Below are 8,528 nucleotides of genomic sequence, written 5' to 3' on the forward strand. Positions count from 1 at the left end.
ACTGCTCAGCTCTCTGCGAGAACCAGAATCAAAGCTAGTGACTTCCAAAAGTGGCTGGAACATGGCAGGCCACTGCTCAGCTCTCTGTGAGAACCAGAATCAAAGCTAGTGACTTCCAAAAGTGGCTGGAACATGGCAGGCCACTGCTCAGCTCTCTGTGAGAACCAGAATCAAAGCTACGCTGGGTCTAGGTTCCTCCAAGACCCTCAGCAGCCTGACTGTCCACACCAATCCGGGACATATTCCCATCAAAATGCTTTGACAGTCCTAGAAATGATACCCTCCCTTGCTCTTCAAGTTTTCTCCCTCCCTGTAAATAACTCTAAGGGCTGGGTCCCACTCTGCCCAGGCTTGCCTCAAAGTCCTCTTTAACTTTGAGTTCTGTCCTAAATCACTTTTAAGAACACATACATCCAGCCCCATATTCTGCGTTGTGGTCTTTTGTCTTCACAATTGTCTAATGTGTCATTAGCTCTACTTTCTTCTGATGTGTCCCAGATGCCTGGAATCAGGCAGGAACACATAAAGGATGTTTCCTACGAATTCACTGAATGAATGAAGTCTTGAAGGCATGTGGAATCAAAGCAACGTTTCAAAACAACATCTGTTCCTATAGAGCCTCAGAAACCCGGTAAGGGAGGAAGCCCAAGAGAGGACTCTCAAGTGCTAACTCACCTTCTCATTAAAGGGAAAACACAAAGTTCCCAGAAACAATGGGAGGGAATCTAACTTGGATGTGTTTAATGAAGACCTCTTCACCCCTCCTGTTTCTCTTGCCGTTTTCTTCCACTTGCCCTGGCTTCCTCCACTCAGGCCTCTTGGAGTTCTTCACTTTCTCGTTAGCCCAGCTTTGAAGGCTGTGGTCCAGGCTGGGATGTAATGTCCTCGGGGAATGAAGATCTTTGTCCTGTTCCCAGCTGGAAGCTTGAAGCATTGCCAGCCTGGGATGGTTGTGGGATGAGTCTTGTGAACCACGCCCTGATCCAGATTCTATTAGCAATTATCCCCGACAGAAAACCTGGGAGTCCACTTGTTCAGGGCTCTGGTTCCCAGGCAAACTGTCTCCAAGTCCTTCTAATAGCCTCCGTCTGCGGCACGGTGACTCATAAGAAACACTCTGCAGAAGAGAGTAGCGAGTAAGAGTTAATCTCCTCCCACCTCACATTATTACTATTTATCCATGGGACGGAGATTGAGGTTCTGAGTGTAAAACACTTTTCTGCGGTCTGACCTGACTGTCAGCTGTCATGGACAGAGATGATTTTGGGCCCATCGTCATAGTGATGAAACAAACACAAGAATCCAGCGATATCAAGGTGCTTTGGTAATGGTGATGGGAGGCTATGAACACAGAGGAGACAGGCCCCATGCCTGGGGTTCCACCTGTCCTCCAGGTGCATGTGACTTCTGGGGCACTATATAGAGGAGGTGAAAGATTGGCTAAGTGAGATGTGGAATCAAAGCAATGTTTCAAAACAAAATGGGGTAGCACTTCTTGGTGATCTTGGTGGCTCTGAGTCACACACCTGTAAATAACCCTCTATACATGTTCCCTTAAGCAAGCCTGACACACTCACAGGTTTACCGAGTTGAACTTGGCTAGAATCATTTCTTTGGTCTGCCCTCACAGCCATATGCTTGTCGAGGTCTTCCTAGGAAGAGCCATGCAAATATGTCATGCAAATCTGCCTGCAAATCTGCCATGCAAATCTCCACACAAAGCTACAAAAGACTGGTCTTTGCTGTGGGGTAAGTGGTGTGAACATAGAAAGTTACTTAGAATACTAGGAGAGATGGCATTGCTGAGACGTATTTGCATAGCTGTGGCATGCTTGCCTAGGCACAGAGGGCTTTTAGAACTGGCATAAGGAACAGAGTAGGCAGTGTATGGCCTGCCAGTTAAATCTGCCCATTGTCCTCACCTGGATCCTGTGGTCTGAGAGCTAGAACACTGGTTTTTATATGCTTACATGGTGAAGAGAAAGAGAGAAATAGTACTTTGTTTTGTAAACTACAAGAAGCTCAAATGTCAGTATCATATTTTACTGAAGGACAGCCACAGCCACACTGAATTCTGTCCTCCTGCAAGGGTACTAGTAAGAACCAATCCCTTTCAAGAGGAGCCTTCTGCCTCCCAGAGAACATGTGCTGGCTTCAGTTAGAAAGTCGAATAAAGAACCCATGCGAAGACCTCTTGCAAGCTGCTCAGCTCGATTGGAGTGCGTGATGCATTTGCATGTATGTGTCTGTGCGTCTGTGTTTCTTTGTGTGAGTTTGCGTGTCTGGGCATGTGGGGGGGCAGGAGACAGATGCATATATGTGGAGGGGGATGTGTATGTCAAGAAACAAGCCTGGAGAGAGAGGTAAGGTACCGTCACCAAGATATTGCCTATCCCTTCTTACTATGCCAAAGGACTAGGCCTTAGCTCCATACATGGAGAGGAGCTGGAAGCCAAAGAGGGACCAGAGCCTTTGATGCTGGCTAACTAAGGTTCTGGCTGTGTGTGTGTGTGTGTGTGTGTGTGTGTGTGTGTGTGTGTGTTGAAACCTGGAAGGAATAAGTAACACTTTGGCCAACCTAGTAATTAATCCTACATGCCACTAATAGTTCCGCTTTTTCATAGGTGTGAAACTGACCTTAGTCCTAGGCAGTATTTTATTCTTTTTAGACAAGAGAGGATTTGTGGGACAGACAGACAGCTGATAGGCAAGCAATAGACAGATGATAGATGATACACAGACAGGTGATAAATACATATGGAGAGTCTCTGAGCATCTTCTTGGGGATAGCACTCCGTGCATGCTCCAAGGCAGGTGAGAGTCACAATCTTCCTGTTGTTGTTTGTCTGTAGTAGTTTTCTATCACATCTATAGCCGGTTTTACTGGCATTTCTTCAACTTCAAAGAAGACCCCTCATGCATGGCTGGCGGATGAATCGGCCCCAGATGGGGGTTGTTATCAACATCATGTGCTCACCTCTCTGGAGAGGTCCCATTTTTACCCGCTGCCTTCCTTATGGGCCACCCTTTGAGGTATATCATTCAACTATTAATTCTATACTTCAAAGAGCAGCACTCCTGAATACAGCTGCAGAGCATTTAAAACATTATGCCCACCACGGCTCTCGAGTTTGCCTTTTAAATAGCACAAGGCTGCAGTTGGGAATGGGAAGGGCTCTTCCACACACAGGCCACACATGCTGTGCTTCTTCTGATACACAGTCCCTGGTTTGCGGATTGCGCTTCTAAAGACGAAGTTTGCTGTCCTCTAGGTGGGTGTTCACATAGACAAGGAAAGGACTTTATATTCATATCAAAATCTGATGAATGAAAATATGGAATAAAATCTGAAAATGTTATCTTTTATCCCAGAAAAATTTTTGGATCAGGGAGGGTTATAGAAAGTCAAGAATTTAATGTTCTTCAGTGAATGGAAGCCTGGAGTGAGCGTGTAAAGAGCAGAAGTAGCCCAGAATGAATATGGATGGTTGGCATGGTCATGTCAAAGACCAATGCCTCTGAGCCATGGGCAGCAGGCAAAGCTTTTACTTATAGGTCAAGCTTGGAATAGCAAAGCTTTCCTCCAGCCCAAGTGTGGGTGTTTGTGAGCGACTGACTAGCGTGTACAAAGACTAGTAGCTGGAGCTTCATCCACCAGGATGCTCATACTGCCTTAGACTGCTGGCCTGCTAAACACTCCTATCAGACCAGCTCACCCTTCTCTGTGTGCTATACATAGTCAATCTGCTGAGGTTCTGGGTTGTTGTGCCGTTGGGGCATGCACAGCCCACCTTGTCCCAGCTCTTCTCGATGCACATCTGTGTGTCTGTCCTTTTTTTTCATTCTCTTTAAGTCCCGAGTTCAGTTTCTAAGACATTGTTGTGAAGGATACAACACTCCCTCTTATTTTTTTTTTGTCCTTGAAGGTCTTGCTATGTAGTATCCCAGTCTTGTCTTGGTTGCCTCAGCCTCTCAAGTATTGGGGTGCAGATATGTTGTCCCATGCCTGGCTAGCAATTTCTTCACTACTTCATTTACCTGTTATTTCTTTACAAGCGGATAGTGAGTGACGACAGGTGAGCTGACTTAGTGGGTAAATGTGCTTGGCACACAAGAATTTGGTCCCCATGTGAACCCATAGGGTGGAAAGAGAGAAGTGACTCCACAAAGTTGTCATCGGGCCTCTCTACACACGAAACCAACCCCTCACAGTATAAGTAACATTAATTTTTGAAAATGATAGTTATTGATTATATAGAAGCAATGTAGGAATGCCAGAACTCAATTTTTAGGGACGGAGAGATGGCCAAATAAGCAGTTAAGAGCATTTGCTGCTCTTTCAGAGAATGCAAGTTTGGTTTCCAGAACCCGTGTCCAGCAGTTCCAGAAGGTCCAATGGCTTCTTCAGGTCTCTGTGAGCACACACACATGAAAATCTTTAAAACAGATAGAAGCATTCTTTAAAAAAATTACACAAATTTTTAAAGTTAACCCGAAAACACCAATTCTTGGGAAAGGCATGACATCTGTGAGGCTGGTCCTGATTGCTAGCTGGACACACCTGGGAAGACATGACATCTGTGAGGCTGGTCCCGATTGCTAGCTGGACACACCTGGGAAGGCATGACATCTGTGAAGCTGGTCTCGATTGCTAGCTGGACACACCTGGGAAGGCATGACATCTGTGAGGCTGGTCTCGATTGCTAGCTGGACACACCTGGGAAGACAGGACCCCAGTTAAGAACTGCCTCCCACACATTGGCCTACGGGCATGTCTGTGGGGGCCTTTTCTTGATGTCTGATTAAAGCAGGAGGGTGCAGCCCACTGTGTGTGGTACTATCCCCAGCAAGGGGGCTTGAGTTGTGTAAGAATGGTGGCTGAATGTGAGTCTGGGAACACAAGAGTAAGCAGTTCCTCCATGGTTTCTGCTTTCAGCTCCTGCCTTGGCTTCCCTCAGAAATAAAGATGAATAAATCATTTCTACCTCTCCATTGCTTTGTTTTGTCGTATTTATCATACAGAAAGCATTACTTTTGTTTATTAACATAAACTAGTAGACTTTAATTATCTTTTATATGGGTTCATTGATATTTTCTAAATATGTCTTCTAAGTGGTCAATATCTGCTCATTTTACACCAACATTATGGAACATTTCATGCTTACAAAATGCAGCCTGACATCATTGGTGGCCAGTTTTGCAGATAATGTTGTTTCTTCTTGCCTGGGTATGAAGGGGCAAAAGGGTCATGGCTCTGAACAGCAATAATGCAGATGAGCAATATAAAGGGAGTAGCAAGGCATTTGAACCTTGTTTAAACTTTATATAAATGTATAAAATACATTTATAATAAGTACTGCTTAGTATTAGAAGATTCAATAGGGCTCATTTGGTTATAATTCCTAGAAAACTTGATTCAAGTAACTGGGGTGGAAAGGAAGCCCATGGGACCATTAACTCATTAACAGAGCACTGAGAATGTACTGGGGTTTAAACACATAATCAGGCTCCTGCCTCTTCTCCACTTCCATCCCTCAATTCCCTTCTGCACTCAAGAGATGCTGGTCCCAGGTTACCTATCAGGTCTCATCATTCCTCTCTTCTTATTGAGGACAAAAACCTCTTTCCATCCCTTCCTTTCAAGCTTTCTTTGCTTCTGTCAGAAGGCAGATGCTGACGGACACAGGGCTGATTACACACTCTACACCATCCAACAAGCACTTCCTGGAAAATAATGTCCTGAATGTCATAGAGAAGTGTAAAGGGCTCCCAGAGAGAGAACTAGAAGATGGTCAGGTCTGAGTATACTGCCTTCAGACAGTCACTGGAGCGTCTTGTCAACCTCTGGGCTTTTTCTCAAGAGAGCAAGGAAGTTTTCTGTTGCAGAGACATTGTCCCCAAGCCCCGGGGGCAAAAAATGTAGACACCCATGCCAGGAGGAATCTGAGCACTCAAGTCTCACCAGAGTCCATGTTGGTTAACATTGAACAACATGTCCACTGTCTGATCGCCTGCCTTCAGTGATCATCTCCTGGTCATTAAACCTAAGCAAGAAAATATTCCCATTTTCTCCTTTCCTTAGAGTCTTTGTTTCCAAAGGGTCCAGTGCCACATAAAACTTACATTAACTCGATTTATCATGCTTTTCCCTCTGTAGTCTGTATGCTGTGATTGGATCCCGAGTCAAGAACCTTGACTGAAAAAAATGGGTGAAATTATTTGGTTCTCCCTTTGGTATTAGAACATTGCTGAGAAACCAAGAAACATTCTTTAGAAAGAGTTAGCACCCTCCACCTCCTTCCTCTGTCCACCTGGTGGATTGTTCTTATTTTATGTAGGCTGAGCAAAGGCTTCGAGGGGCTCTTCGGTCTGAATAGGCATAGCAAGTTGGTGCCTTGATGATGGGAGGTTATTAAGGTCAAAACTGGAGCAGCGTGGAGGTTCAGATTGAGGCCATTGGTGGTCATATGGTACACTATGCTCAGAGTAGCCCTTGTTTATACTTGGCATGGAGGCTCATGGATGTAGTCCCTACACTGGGAAGCTGAGGGAGGAAGAGTACCATGAGTTCTAGGACATCGTTGGCTATAGTATGAGTTGTAGACCAGCCTGAACTACAGAATAGAAACTTGTTTCAAGAAACCAACTCCCCCAGAAGAAACCAACTTCCTCTGGGAAAAATATATGTGTGTGTATAGATATGATCATATTATTTGATGTATATAAGTGTGAGCTTTCAAGAATAAAAAAAAATCAAAAGCTCAATAAGCATTAAAAAAAATAAAGGAAGGGTTTATATTTGGGCCCCATACTTTTTTATTTTCTATTAGGCCTTTAAATTAAAGACTTGGGCTTAGTGAAAGGTCACAGTTACACTAAGATCCAGAAGGCCAGACACAAGCTATTGGAAGGAAACAGTCTAAGAATCATCATCATATCGCCCCCAGGGGAACCCTGCAGGTCAGCAGAAAGATCCAGAGGAGTATCAATGAGGCAGAAACTGAGTGGAGCCTTAAAGTATAGCAGGAAAATGATTTGTGACCTCTTTCAAGGAACTGTTTTAGTTGAGGGGCTATCCAAAGACCTCATAATGGCAGTTAACCTCAAAGGACCACAAACTCCTGGAAACCAAACAAAGTCTAGTCTGGGCCATCTTCTGCTTAGAAGGACCTGGAGGAAGTCAGAGAAGACAGAGGTATGAGGGGAGGAGAAGACCTTTAGGTGCAAGAGAAGTTCATTCCTTGTCCATGCTGGCCTTTTCACAGAAGGCCCAGGCTAGGAGGGAGAAGAAGAAAAGGGGATGAAGTCTACAATTGTTGAGTATACTTTTGAATGAGTAAGTTGATGAGATTGAATTATTTTTATTACTAAAAAAGACTGGCCTACATTCCTTCCCCGAGAACAGCCCATCAGGTGATGTCTTGGAGATACCTCAAAGGTTCTTGACCTGTCGGAAGAGCAGAGTTTTGCCTCTGTGAGTGTGTGTGTGTGTGTGTTCCTCTCTGTGGTCTGTGGAGTTCCTGCTCTTTCAGCTCAACAAAGAAGGCCTGGGAAGTTCTGTTCTCATAATTACATTAGTAATTTCACACAGAAGGCATCTTTCTTAACCTTGTCTTTAAAACAATTAAGTAAGAAGTTAAAAAGCCTTCAAAGGGTTTTTATTAACACCATAAAAGAAATTATGTTAATTAATATTAGGGGAAAAAAACTTTATGAAGAGGTTGCCTGCGAGACTCCATTTGTGTCTACGGGACATATTGGGTAATGAAGGAAACCCATCACCACACTTGGGAACCAAACTGGAGCAAGGCTTCCCCTTGGGAAAATTGAATCTCAGCTGTGGTAGCTTATCCAATCAAGGTCATACCAACTTTGTTAAGGAGAGGAAATGAAATACACTAACAGGGAAGTCTCAGAGTAAAGCTCAGAGCACATTAGGGTTGTGACAGAAACTAATACTAAGGAAATTCACAATTTAAGCTGACCTCCCATTTGCAGACTCAAAAAACAAAAAGAAAAAAAAAAAGAAGTGGCTGAGAAGACCCCTGGTGAGTCCAGGTATTGGAAGTCAGCCTAAACTATAAATTTTGTTGTTTTCATTAGCTTGGATTACGGCCCCACATGTTTTGAATGCCCTTATAGACAAATGAGCTGCCTCTCCTTTTTTTTTTTCTAGTTTCATTCTTCTGTAATCAGTAATCACACATTCTCTTCCTATTTTTATATAATTTCACAGTGAAAGACAAACTTATCCATTATCTCATAATGGCCTATCTCGTCTTGTATCACAATACTTGCTTTGTGTTGTGAAACATTCTTCTAAGGATTGAGTAAAACTGGTTGAGCTGGTTTCTTTGTGGTTACAGTCATGGCAGTTTACAAATGGAATCTCAAAGATTCATTTCCACATGTGAGCAGGTTTGTTACATAACCCGTATTACAGTAAGTACAGGAACAGCAAACATTTAAAAATACTTCTCTCTCTCTCTCTCTCCTTCCTTCCTTTCTTCCTTCCTTCCTTCCTTCCT

This window comes from Microtus ochrogaster, unplaced genomic scaffold, assembly GCF_000317375.1.
Source record: "Microtus ochrogaster isolate Prairie Vole_2 unplaced genomic scaffold, MicOch1.0 UNK7, whole genome shotgun sequence".
In the NCBI taxonomy this organism is placed as follows: domain Eukaryota; kingdom Metazoa; phylum Chordata; class Mammalia; order Rodentia; family Cricetidae; genus Microtus; species Microtus ochrogaster.